This window comes from Castor canadensis, chromosome 13 (genome assembly GCF_047511655.1).
Source record: "Castor canadensis chromosome 13, mCasCan1.hap1v2, whole genome shotgun sequence".
NCBI classification, from domain to species: domain Eukaryota; kingdom Metazoa; phylum Chordata; class Mammalia; order Rodentia; family Castoridae; genus Castor; species Castor canadensis.
This window is the reverse complement of record NC_133398.1, coordinates 90210715-90223446: the sequence shown is the minus strand read 5'-3', so window position 1 is coordinate 90223446 and position 12732 is coordinate 90210715. Positions and strand designations below refer to the sequence as shown.

At 37.0% G+C, this 12732-nt stretch overlaps 1 protein-coding gene across 6 annotated transcripts in view; it reads left to right on the top strand.

Annotated features, from left to right (window-relative positions):
- Naa35 (N-alpha-acetyltransferase 35, NatC auxiliary subunit) overlaps positions 1–12732 on the top strand; it is a 68924-nt gene that overhangs the window by 22977 nt on the left and 33215 nt on the right. The gene's annotated exons all lie outside the window — the stretch shown is intronic.

Sequence of the window (12732 nt, the reverse complement as noted above, 5' to 3'; positions counted from 1 at the left end):
GTGTCGGTATTACTTTTTTTTTTTTTTTAAGCAGCACTGGGGTTTGAACTTAGGGCCTCACTCTTGCTATTACCTGCCTAACAGAGTGGCTTGAGCCACTCTGCCATCCCTGTATTACTTTGTTTTAAAATAAATGCGTATTAGGTACAACGGACTTACAAAAAAGGAAGAAAATTTAACATCAGTGTACTCTTATGATAAAATAAATAGTTCATTGTTTATAAATTTTTTAAAATGAAAATATTTGATGGTGGTCAGGATGCAATTAATTGGCACTTTAGTTTTTATAAAAGAAAAATGTATTAACAGCTGTTTTGGAGAAGAATTTTTATGTATAATGTAAATTTTATATATACATATATGTACATATATATATGCGTATATATGGAGTCTTAAACATGTTGATAATATTTAAGCTAGATATTTTACCTCTGGAACTCAGCTTGAAAGAAATAGGAATGTGGATACTTTATGCCTAAGTATGTCAGTCATAGTTTTTAGTGGTGAACCCAAATGCCTCATTAGGGTTATGATGGAATAAACTATGAATAATTTATTATACATATTGAATATATATAGCCTTTAGCATAATTACAGGGACTGTTTAATTACATGGGAAAAGATATACTTTTATGTTTTTTTATGTTAAAAAAAAAATAGCTGCTCTGGAGGTGGAAATTGGAAGGTCATGATTTGAGGCCAGCCCAAGTAAAAAAAAAGTTAATGAGAACCCCATCTCAACAAATAAGTCAGGCATGGTGCTGCATATGTATAATCCAACCTACAGGGGACACATAGGCAGGAAGATCAAGTTCCCTGTCTGAAAAGTAATTAAAGCAGAAAAGGGCTGGTGGAGTGGCGGAAGCACCACTAGCAAGTGCAAGGCCCTGAGTTCAAACCCCAGTTCCAAAAAAAAAAAAGTAAATACTGTTACCAATTTGGTCTCTGTCTTGTTAAATATTTTCTGTAATGATAGGTTACATTTTATTTAACATGATAAGATATAGAAAATGTTTGCAACTTGCTTGTTTCCCCTGACAGTAGAGAATAACTATGCACTCCAACACAGCATCATTATTGACTGTATAACAGTAAGAACACAGTTTTTGAATAATTATTTCTGTCAACAATTGTCACAGGGTACTAAAACCGAACAAAAGCTTAATGAGATATAGGAGATGTACCTAGCTTCCAGGTATCCTCCCACAATACAGTGCTCTAAAGAGATACCACTTCTGTGCTATTCTCACCAAATATGACCGAGTTTGAATTTTATCTTGACGAAGCATCAGGCAACCCTATACTGAGGAATATATTACAAAAGGACTTTGGTCTGTGTTTTTCAAAATACCAGGCATGAAAGATAAGAACAAAGAAATTGTTCCACATTAAAGAAACATAAATTTCCTGATTTTAGAGTGCTTTTGTTTTTAGAAAATCACACTAAAGAGTAATAATAGCCTGTAACTTAGTATCAGAGGTTTCAGGAAAAAATGCAAAGCAAATGTGGTAAAAGGCTAGCATTTGGAGAATTTAAGTAAAGGGAGTGTAAGACTTGTCTTTATTGTTTTTCTACCATTGTAATCAAGTAAAAGTGAGAGTATAACCTCTGGGGAGTGAGACCAACTAGGTTGGTATTCTGGTCCTGTCCCCTCCTAATTTTATGGGTTTGGGGAATTTAACCTTTCTATACCTTAGTTTCCTCACTTACAAGATACATCTTATAGTTTATGATAGTACCCACTTCAGAGCATTATTGTGAAGATAATAAAATTAGTACAAATAAGATGTAATGCCTGGCATATAGTAAGCACATAATGTTGTTATTCATAGTAGTGATATATATATGCAATAAATTACAAACCACTTCCTAATGAACATTTAAATTGCCTGAAGTCTTAAACTGAAGTATAGGTGTGCATGTTACTTGGACCATTTTCTAATATTTAGTCTGTAATACATACTCAGATCAAATCACTTCAGAAGCCCTTAGAATCTTTATTCAAAGTATTTTATCTATGGAATGATTTTTAAAGGAATACTGAATCTCAACCAATAGGACCTTTTTTTTTTTTTTTTTTGAGATAGGGTCTCATTATGTAGCCTATGCCTCCTGAGTGCTGGAATTGCAGGTGGCAGGTGTGTACCATACCCGGCTCTCAACCAATTTCAGTTGGTTAAATTTTAGACTGAGAAAATTCCCTTCATTCAAATGTTATGTTATTAGTACAATCAAGGTTATTTTGGGTAGCACCACATTGTATTTCCATTACTGGTAGTGCTGGTGTTCTGTTACACTTTGGGGGAGGGGAGCTGGGGTTTGAACTCAGAGCTTCTCTCTTACAAAGCAGGCTTGAGCCACACCTCCAGTCCATTTTGCTGTGGTTATTTTAAGGTGGGATCTCATGAACTATTTGCCTACACTAGCATCAAACTGCAGTTCTGATCTCAGCCTCCCAAGTAGCCAGGATTACAGGTATGCACTACCAGCACTAAAAATCCTTTCTGGGCTGCACTGTTTCATGTTTATCAGTATTACAAAGAGCCCTAAGTATCCCTAATAACTCTGTTATTATATCTTGGCAATATTGTAAGGATGTTACAAAGTACTATAAAGAATGCACGCTAAGTGTCCTGGTACATACCTGTAATCTCAGAATTTGGGAGTCAGAGGCAGAAGGATCAAGAGTTCAAGGCCAGCCTGAGCTAGCAACCAGTGGCTGGTGATTTAGCTTAGTGTTAGAGCACAAGGCCCTGGGTTCCATCTCCAGCAGTACAAAAAAGAAAAAAAAAAAAAAGATTTCACATGTTAAGATGTCTTACTTTTTCTGGATAATAGGTTCTCAAAATGGTAGCGATTGTATTTTATCATTGTATCCGTGGTGTCTGGCACATGCTAGTCTCACATGGTTTAGGAATGAGGGAACAAGTGAACAAAATGTTTCTCTCTCTGATCTACACACCAGTGCTCTCCCCAATATTTATTTCCATCCCACTACCCTTCCATTACTTATGTACTCTGATTCCTTTATATCCACTGTTGTTTATTTCTGAGCCCTCTAGTTCATAGACGCTGCCACTTTATTACTTTGTTATTTTCTTTACATCCTTATTTCCATGATCCATTGCTAAAATCACTCAAATCTCCTTAGCTTCCTTGCCCCTATTTGTGTCACTTGTCTGGAAAAACCCAGCTATCTGCCTACTTCCTGCTTATACCCAAGCAGCAGAAGCCTGTAGAGAAAACCCACTTCTGTGTATCTGTTCACACTTAAATTTTAAGACTGTGAATCTCAGATGGAGACTATTCTACACTTTTGTAGTGAGTTTGCTTCTTTAGTCTCTAAACTTAACTTTTCTGTCTTTTCTTAGACTTCCAGTGGAAATTCTGTTTACCCTCAGCTTCCTTCCTTATTTTGAACTAGCTACAATTAGATGTTACTAGAAGTACCTCATGTTCACACTATCACAAGTGGTAACCTGTTTGTTGCTTGCATCCACATACTTTGGCTTCTGTTTTATTAAAGTGAAAGTATTTATAAGATAGTCCAAGCTCAACTCCTCCTCTAGTGTGCTAGATTCCATCCCTTCTTGCCTACTTCAGTTTGTAAACTAGTGTGTCCTTTACTACTCGATCATTCTTTGTTGGGTATAAAATTTGGTGTGTGTGTAATGATTTATTGATTTTATTATTTTAACTGTACATATTTATGGAGTACAATGTGAATGAAAATATCATTCATTTTAAAACAAAATACCACAGTTCTTTTGTTCCAGTGACTCCTTGTATCCACAATACCATTTTTCTGCTACCCTTAGTCCAAAACTTTCACTTTATCATTTATATTAAACACATTATATGCTCTTTATGGCTTGGGAGGATTATCATAACTTTTCTGACACCATTTAATTTTTGTGAGGTATGTTTTCACAAAATTAAGAATAGGGAAATAGCACATCACACAACAATTTTAACACAACTAATGATAATACGGGATCAACTGAGCTGACTAGGTAATGTGCGTGCACGAATTTTAAATTTTTGTTTTTGAAAGTCATATTTTTAAAAATTAATTTTTTGATTGTACTTTGTCAAAACCACTTACAATAAATCTGTATTTTACTTTTTCAGTCTCTCCTTTTTTTTTTTTTGTTATGTGCATACAATGCTTGGTCATTTCTCCCCCCTGCCCCCACCCCTCCCTTACCACTCACCCTGCTCCTTCCCTCTCCCCCGCAACCCCTCCCTCTCCCACCCACCCCCTTGATACCCAGCAGAAACTATTTTGCCCTTATCTCTAATTTTGTTGAAGAGAGAGTATAAGCAGTAATAGGAAGGAACAAGGGGTTTTACTAGTTGAGATAAGGATAGCTATACAGGGAGTTGACTCACATTAATTTCCTGTGCGTGTGTGTTACCTTCTAGGTTAATTCTTTTTGATCTAGCCTTTTTTCTAGTTCCTGGTCCCCTTCTCCTGTTGGCCTCAGTTGCTTTTAAGCATCTGCTTTAGTTTCTCTGCATTAAGGGCAACAAATGCTAGCTAATTTTTTAGGTGTCTTACCTATCCTCATATCTCCCTTGTGTGCTCTCGCTTTTATCTTCTGATCAAAGTTCAATCACCTTGTTGTGTTTGCCCTTGATCTAATATCTGCATATGAGGGAGAACATACGATTTTTGGTCTTTTGGGCCAGGCTAACCTCACTCAAAAGGATGTTCTCCAATTCCATCCATTTACCAGCGAATGATAACATTTCCTTCTTCCTCATGGCTGCATAAAATTCCATTGTGTATAGATACCACATTTTCTTGATCCATTCGTCAGTAGTGGGGCATCTTGGCTGTTTCCCTAACTTGGCTATTGTGAATAGTGCTGCAATAGACATGGGTGTGCAGGTGCCTCTAGAGTAACCTGTGTCACAGTCTTTTGGGTATATCCCCAAGAGTGGTATTGCTGGATGAAATGGTAGATCAATGTCTAGCTTTTTAAGTAGCCTCCAAATTTTTTTCCAGAGTGGTTGTACTAGTTTACGTTCCCACCAGCAGTGTAAGAGGGTTCCTTTTTCCCGCATCGTCGCCAACACCTGTTGGTGGTGGTGGTGCTAATGATGGCTATTCTAACAGGGGTGAGGTAGAATCTTAGCGTGGTTTTAATTTGCATTTCCTTTATTGCTAGAGATGGTGAGCACTTTTTCATGTGCTTTTTGGCCATTTGAATTTCTTCTTTTGAGAAAGTTCTGTTTAGTTCACTTGCCCATTTCTTTATTGGTTCATTAATTTTGGGAGAATTTAGTTTTTTAAGTTCCCTATATATTCTGGTTATCAGTCCTTTGATGTGTAGCTGGCAAATATTTTCTCCCACTCTGTAGGTGTTCTCTTCAGTTTAGAGACCATTTCTTTTGATGAGCAGAAGCTTTTTAGTTTTATGAAGTCCCATTTATCTATGCTATCTCTTAGTTGCTGTGCTGCTGGGGTTCCATTGAGAAAGTTCTTACCTATACTTAATAACTCCAGAGTATTTCCTACTCTTTCCTGTATCAACTTTAGAGTTAGTGGTCTGATATTAAGATCCTTGATCCATTTTGAGTTAATACTGGTATAGGGTGATATACATGGATCAGGTTTCAGTTTTTTGCAGACTGCTAACCAGTTTTCCCAATAGTTTTTGTTCAAGAGGCTGCTTTATCTCCATCGTGTATTTTTAGCGCCTTTGTCAAAGACAAGTTGGTTATAGCTGTGTGGCTTCATATCTGGGTCCTCTATTCTGTTCCACTGGTCTTCATGTCTATTTTTGTGCCAGTACCATACTGTTTTTATTGTTATTGCTTTGTAATATAGTTTGAAGTCAGATATTGTGATACCTCCAGCATTGTTCTTTTGACTACTCGAGTATTGCCTTGGCTATTCGTGGCTTCTTGTGTTTCCATATAAATTTCATGGTAGATTTTTCAGTCTCTTTAATGAATGTTATTGGGTTTTGATGGGAATTGCATTAAACATGCAGATTACTTTTGGGAGGATAGACATTTTTACTGTGTTGATTCTACCAATCCATGAGCATGGGCGATCTCTCCAGTTTCTATAGTCTACCTCAATCTCTTTCTTCAGAAGTTTATAGTTTTCCTTGTAGAGGTCATTCAAATCTTTTGTTAGGTTTACACCTAGGTATTTGATTTTTTTTTAAGCTATTGTAAATGGAATTGTTTTCATATATTCTTTTTCAGTTTGTTCATTATTAGTGTATAGAAATGCTAATGATTTTTCTATGTTGATTTTATGTCCTGCTACCTTGCTGTAGCTATTGATGATGTCTAGGAGCTTCTGAGTAGAGTTTTTGGAGTCTTTAAGGTATAGGATCATGTTATCTGCAAATAAGGATATTTTGACAGTTTCTTTACCTATTTGTATTCCTTTTATTCCTTCTTCTTGCCTAATTTCTCTGGCTAGGAATTCCAGTACTGTGTTGAATAGGAGTGGAGATAGTGGGCATCCTTGTCTAGTTCCTGATTTTATAGGGAATGGTTTCCATTTTTCTCCATTAAGTATAATGCTGACTATAGGTTTGTCATATGTAGCTTTTATAATGTTGAGGTACTTTCCTTCTATTCCTAATTTTCTTAGAGCTTTTATCATGAAATGGTGTTGGATCTTAATCAGTCTTTTTCTGCATCTATTGAGATGATCAAGTGGTTTTTGTTTTTGCTTCTGTTAATGTGGTTTATTACGTTTATTGATTTTCGTGTGTTGAACCACCCCTGCATTCCTGGGATGAAGCCTACTTGGTCATGGTGAATAATCTTTTTGATGTGTTGTTGAATTCGGTTTGCCATTATTTTGTTGAGGATTTTGCATCAATGTTCATTAAGGAGATTGGCCTATAGTTCTCCTTTTTGGAGGTGTCTTTGCCTGGTTTTGGGATAAGTGTAATACTGGCTTCATAAAATGTGTTAGGCAGTTTTCCTTCCCTTTCTATTTCATGGAACAGTTTAAGGAGGGTTGGTATCAGTTCTTCTTTAAAGGTCTGATAGAATTTAGAATTCAGGTCCTGGACTTTTCTTTTTGGGGAGACTCTTGATTGCTGCTTCAATTTCATTTTGTGTTATAGGTCTATTCAGGTGATTATCCTCTTGGTTCAGTTTTGGATGATCATATGTATCTAGAAATCTGTCCATTTCTTTAACATTTTCAAATTTATTTGAATATAGGTTCTCGAAGTAGTCTCTGATGATTTCCTGGACTTCCATGGTGTTTGTTGTTATCTCCACTTTTGCATTCCTGATTCTGCTAATTTGGGTTTTTTCTCTCCTCATTTTAGTCAGGTTTGCCAGGGTTCTGTCGATCTTGTTTATTTTTTCAAAGGACCAACTTTTTGTTTCATTCATTCTTTGTATGGTTTTTTTTTTGGTTTCTATTTTGTTGATTTCAGCTCTTATTTTTATTATTTCTCTCCTTCTATTTGTTTTGGGATTTGCTTGTTCTTGTTTTTCTAGGAGTTTGAGATGTATCATTAGGTCATTGAATAAGGATCTTTCAGTCTGTTTAATATATGCACTCATGGCTACAAACTTTCCTCTCAGGACTGCCTTTGCTGTGTCCCATAGGTTCTTGTATGTTGTGTTTTCATTTTCATTGACTTCCAGGAACTTTTTAATTTCCACTTTTATTTCATTGATGACCCATTGTTCATTAAGTAATGAGTTATTCAGTTTCCAGCTGTTTGCATGTTTTTTGTCTTTACTTTTGTTGTTGAGTTCTAGTTTTACTGCATTGTAATTAGATAGTATGCACGGTATAATTTCTATTTTCTTATATTTGCTGAGGCTTGCTTTGTGCCCTAGGATATGATCTATTTTGGAGAAGGTTTCATGGGCTGCTGAGAAGAATGTATATTGTGTAGAAGTTGGATGAAATGTTCTGTAGACAAGTAGGTCCATTTTATCTATTGTATATTTTAGATCTTGAATTTCTTTATTGATTTTTTTGTTTGGATGACCTATCTGTTGATGATAATGGGGTGTTAAAGTTTCCCACAACCACTGTGTTGGAGTTAATATATGCTTTTCGGTCTTTAAGGGTATGTTTGATGAAATTGGGTGCGTTGACATTGGCTGCATATAGGTTGATAATTGTTATTTCCTTTTGGTCTATTTCCCCTTTTATTAGTATGGAATGTCCTTCTTTATTTCGTTTGATCAACGTAGGTTTGAAGTCTACTTTGTCAGAGATAAGTATTGCTACTCCTGCCTGTTTTTGGGAGCCATTGGCTTGGTAAATCTTCTTCCAGCCTTTCATCCTAAACGTATGCTTATTTCTGTCCGTGAGATGGGTCTCCTGTAAGCAACAAATTATTGACTCTTCCTTTTTAATCATTTCGTCAAATGGTGCCTTTTGATGGGTGAATTAAGTCCGTTAACATTAAATGTTAGTACTGATCAGTATGTGGTGATTCCTGTCATTTAGTTGTCTTAGTTGTTTGAAGGTTTGATTGTGTGTACCTAAGTTGAGGTTACTCTCTACTTTCTTGCTTTTTCTTTTCCTGTAGTTTGGTGCTGCCTGTCCTTTCATGGTTATGTTGTGTTTCACTTTCTGTGTGCAGAATCCCTTGAAGAATCTTTTGTCTTGGTGGCTTTGTGGTCACATACTGTTTTAGTTTCTGCTTATCATGGAAGACTTTTATTGCTCCATCTGTTTTGAATGATAGGTTTGCTGGGTAGAGTATCCTGGGGTTGAAGTTATTTTCATTCAGTGCCCTGAAGATCTCACCCCAGGCTCTTCTTTCCTTTAACGTTTCTGTTGAGAAGTCTGCTGTGATTTTGATGGGTGTACCCAGGTATGTTATTTGTTTTTTCTCTCTTAACAGCCTTCAATATTCTTTCCTTAGTTTTAGAACTTGTTGTTTTAATGATGATATGTCGTGGGGTAGTTCTATTTTAATCTGGTCTGTTTGGTGTTCTGGAGGCCTCTTGCATCTGTGTGGGAATATCTTTCTCTAGATTTGGGAAATTTTCTGTTATTATTTTGTTGAATATATTATGCATTCCCTTTGCTTACAGCTCTTCTTCTTTGATGCCCATGATTCTCAAGTTTGATCTTTTCATGGAGTCAGTGAGTTTTTGCATTTTCTTTGCACAGGTCTTGAGTTGTTTAATTAATAGTTCTTCGGTTTTTCCTTTAATTACCATTTCATCTTGGAATTCTGAGATTCTGTCTTCTATTTTGTTCTATTCTGTTTGTTCTGTTCTGCTGGATTGGCACTCCGTTTTGTTTTGCAATTCTGTTTCGTTCTTTTTTCTGAAGTTTTCCATATCCTGGGTTGTTTCCTCTTTAATGTTGTCTATTTTTGTCCTTTATCTCTTTATTAATGGTGTTCTCTGTTTCACTTTGGTGTTTATACAGTGCTTCTATGGTTTCCTTTATTTCTTTTTTTGCTTTTTCAAATTCTCTGATTTTGTTGTCTTGGAATTTCTTGAGTGTCTCCTGTACATTTTGGTTGACCCTATCCAGTGTCATCTCTATAAAATTCTCATTGAGTACCTGTAGTATTTCTTCTTTTAGATTATTCTTGTGGGCTTCATTGGGTTCTTTGGCATAGTTTATCTTCATTTTGTTGAGTCTGGATCTGAGTATTTGTTTTCTTCATTTCCCTCTGGTTCCTGTACTAATTTTTTGTTGTGGAAAACTGGTTTCCCTGTTTTTTCTGTCTTCCCGTCATTCCCCTTGGTGTTGTTATTGTCCCTGTACTGTGTGCAATTAAGTATTTTCTGGCTTGTAATAGTAGCACTAGTGATATTTAGAATGGAACGGTGAGAGGGGATGGAAAGGAAAGAAGATAAAGGAAAAGGGAAAAACAAATAAACAACTAGAAAAAAAAACAAAGTTTCAAAGATACAAACACAGAGACAGTGTACTAATCAATTGTAAGCTGAAAAGGCATTAGAGAGACAGAGAGGATTCAAAATAAAAATTACAAAGAATAAAGATAATAAAAATAAAAAATAAGTAAATAAAAAATATATAAACAAAAAATAATGAAATAAAATAAAACATAAGAAATAAAAAAGGAATAAAATAAAAATTAAAAAACCCTCCAAGTTCAAATGCAGTGAAGTTTCAGTCTTAATAATTTTGGTGTTCGTCCCTCACCTCCAATACTGGAGATGGTGCCTCAGATGTTGTTCTGTAGTTGTCTCATCAAAGGAGAAAAATAAAATAGAACAAATCTGCACAAAACAAAACAAAAACCCACAAAGTATCCCAAGTTCAAATGCAATAGTTTCAGTAAATTTTTCAGCATGTACGTGTAGTTTGGTTGTTTTCTCATCAAAGATAGGGAGAGAGAAAAAAAAAGAATCTGGAGACAGGTCTGTGAATGGCTATCTAAAGCTGTGGCTTGCCTTCCTGCTGCTGTCAGCCTGTTATTGCTGCCAGCGTTATTTATGCAGATCTCAGGGGTGAGCTCAGCACTCACCTGGCCCTGCAGGATTTTTTTACTCAGGGTTCTCCTGGGCGAGAGCAGCTGCTACAAGCTTTCCCCTTTCCAAGCACACTGGGCGAGGTGACACTGCACCCACTTTTTCAGGCCTGCGTGTTTGTTTACAGCTCACGTGGGAAGTGGGTCTTCCCCCCTCTCCTGTGGAGTTTTCCTCACTCCGCCACTCTCACAAGTTTTCCCGCTCCTGGTTGCTGGGCACGTGCCTCCGCTCCCACCCTCTCCGGCCAGACCCGGCTTGTTTATTTATAGTTCTTTGGGGGATTCCCCTCTCCCCCCCTTCCCTCTCAGAGAGCCCCACCCTCTTTGTCACATGTCTTTATTGTTCTTATTGCTTATTACTTAGTTTCTCTTTTATTTCCCTGGGTTGGGGTCAGTCTGTCCAGGGGGCTATGCTGATCTTGCCCAGGGTTGTCTGTGGGAGTACTGCGTACCACTTAGCTCACCTTGTGGTCCGCTCTTCCCTAGCCATCTGGGTGCTGGTGTCTGGCGGTGGCCCGGGGGCCCTCCTGGTTTCTCTGTTCAATGTGAAGTGGAGATGCTCTGTGCAGGGTGGACATGTGGAGGGGTCAAAGTTTTGCCTCTTCTCGGTGGCCTTGCCTGCAAGGTGTGTCTCCAGCATCTCTCCAAGATTTCACTTTAGGAAGCATGCTGTCTGCTTCTTTCCTCTAGCCGCCATCCTGAATCTCCTTTTCAGTCTCTCCTTATTCACTCCAAGTGGTCATTCTTTACCTCCTCTACAGTGAAACTGGTTTTTATCCATCTCATTAGATCCAGTGTTCCCACTCCTCCTCTAACCTGTGAGCAGCATAGGTCCAGTTTGTCCTCTTTGAAATACTTTTTTTCTCTTCAGCATCACCCTATTGGTTAGTCTAATTCCTGAGGGTTTCCCTCTCCTTGTATACCCTTTCTAAGTTGGTTTCCTTTAGTTCTGTGGCTTTTAATATCAGTGTATGTTAGTGAAGTCCAGATAGACATCTTCTAGTCCTGATTCCTTTCTTGACCTCTGGACTCTGCAAGTACTTCCTGAAATCTTCAGTTGGATGATCAAAGCATAAGCAGAATTGTTCTTTTGTCCCTGTGCTTCTCCCACAGTCTGCTCCATCTCAGCAAATAGTACCATCTTTAGTCAGTTGCTCAGACTGAAAACCTAAAAGTGATGTTTGATCTCATACCTGTATTCTACTCTACCTTTTAAATATATTACATCCCGCACATCCATTACATTCCTAGTGCACATCACCTTCGACTTCTACCTGGATTGTCAAGTAGAGTCAACATCTGGACTGCCTGGACTCCTGTGATTTTTATCCTTACTTTCACCGATCTCCCAGAGTGATGTTTTACTGGCTGCAGTTTGTTCACTTGACTCCTTTCCTCTGTTCTCCAGTAACAGACCAAATTCTTGTTGTTGAGGCTTATTTGCATCACAAGACCTGTGATACTCTTGCAGAAAGAGTTTCTCTTAGACTGGCAATAGGTTCCATGAAGAAAAAGAAAGCAGGCTAAGGGCATAAAGTGCTATAGGGAGGATACACGAGAATTCTCTGGATGAGGAATTGATGTTAGACACAGGCTGGAATATAGTATAGGTCAGGGCCTTGGTTCCTTTCTCATATATAAAATTTGAGTATATTTTCTGAGATCCAAGTGTAGATAGGGTATTAAATTCACCTAGATGACAAGTTTATAGCTCTGTAACATAACTTGAGAATTTTAGAATACCCCATGTGAGTCATATGACACCTCTTGAGTTCATTGATACCAAGAACATGATGAGCTTTTTGTTTCCCTTATCTTTCTCAGTATTTATGAGATGTAGTACCTGACATGAATTAGATGCTCATTGTTTTTGTTAGAGTCCAGAAACTGCTATAGTTCTGACTGTTTCTATAATTACCTGTTACTCCATTATATTAGTTTTCTATCTACATTTTTGTAGGAATTATAATATTGCAGAAATACTTCTTTAGTAGGTCTTGTTAAATCAGCCAAAAGATACTAAATTTATTTTTTTCAAAGTGAGTCCAGCAAATAATTTAATTTGTGACTCAATGTTAAAATTTTTTAAGAAATCACTTGGGAGCTGGGGATCCAGGTATAAATAATTTTTTTTCTTTACCCTGGGCTATAAAACATGATTTTGCTATCACTTTGAGTAATTGCATTTGAGAAGACTTATTAACAGGGTTTTAACAGGTACTTAATAATTCTTGAAAATCTAAATCTCAGTAATATCTAAAT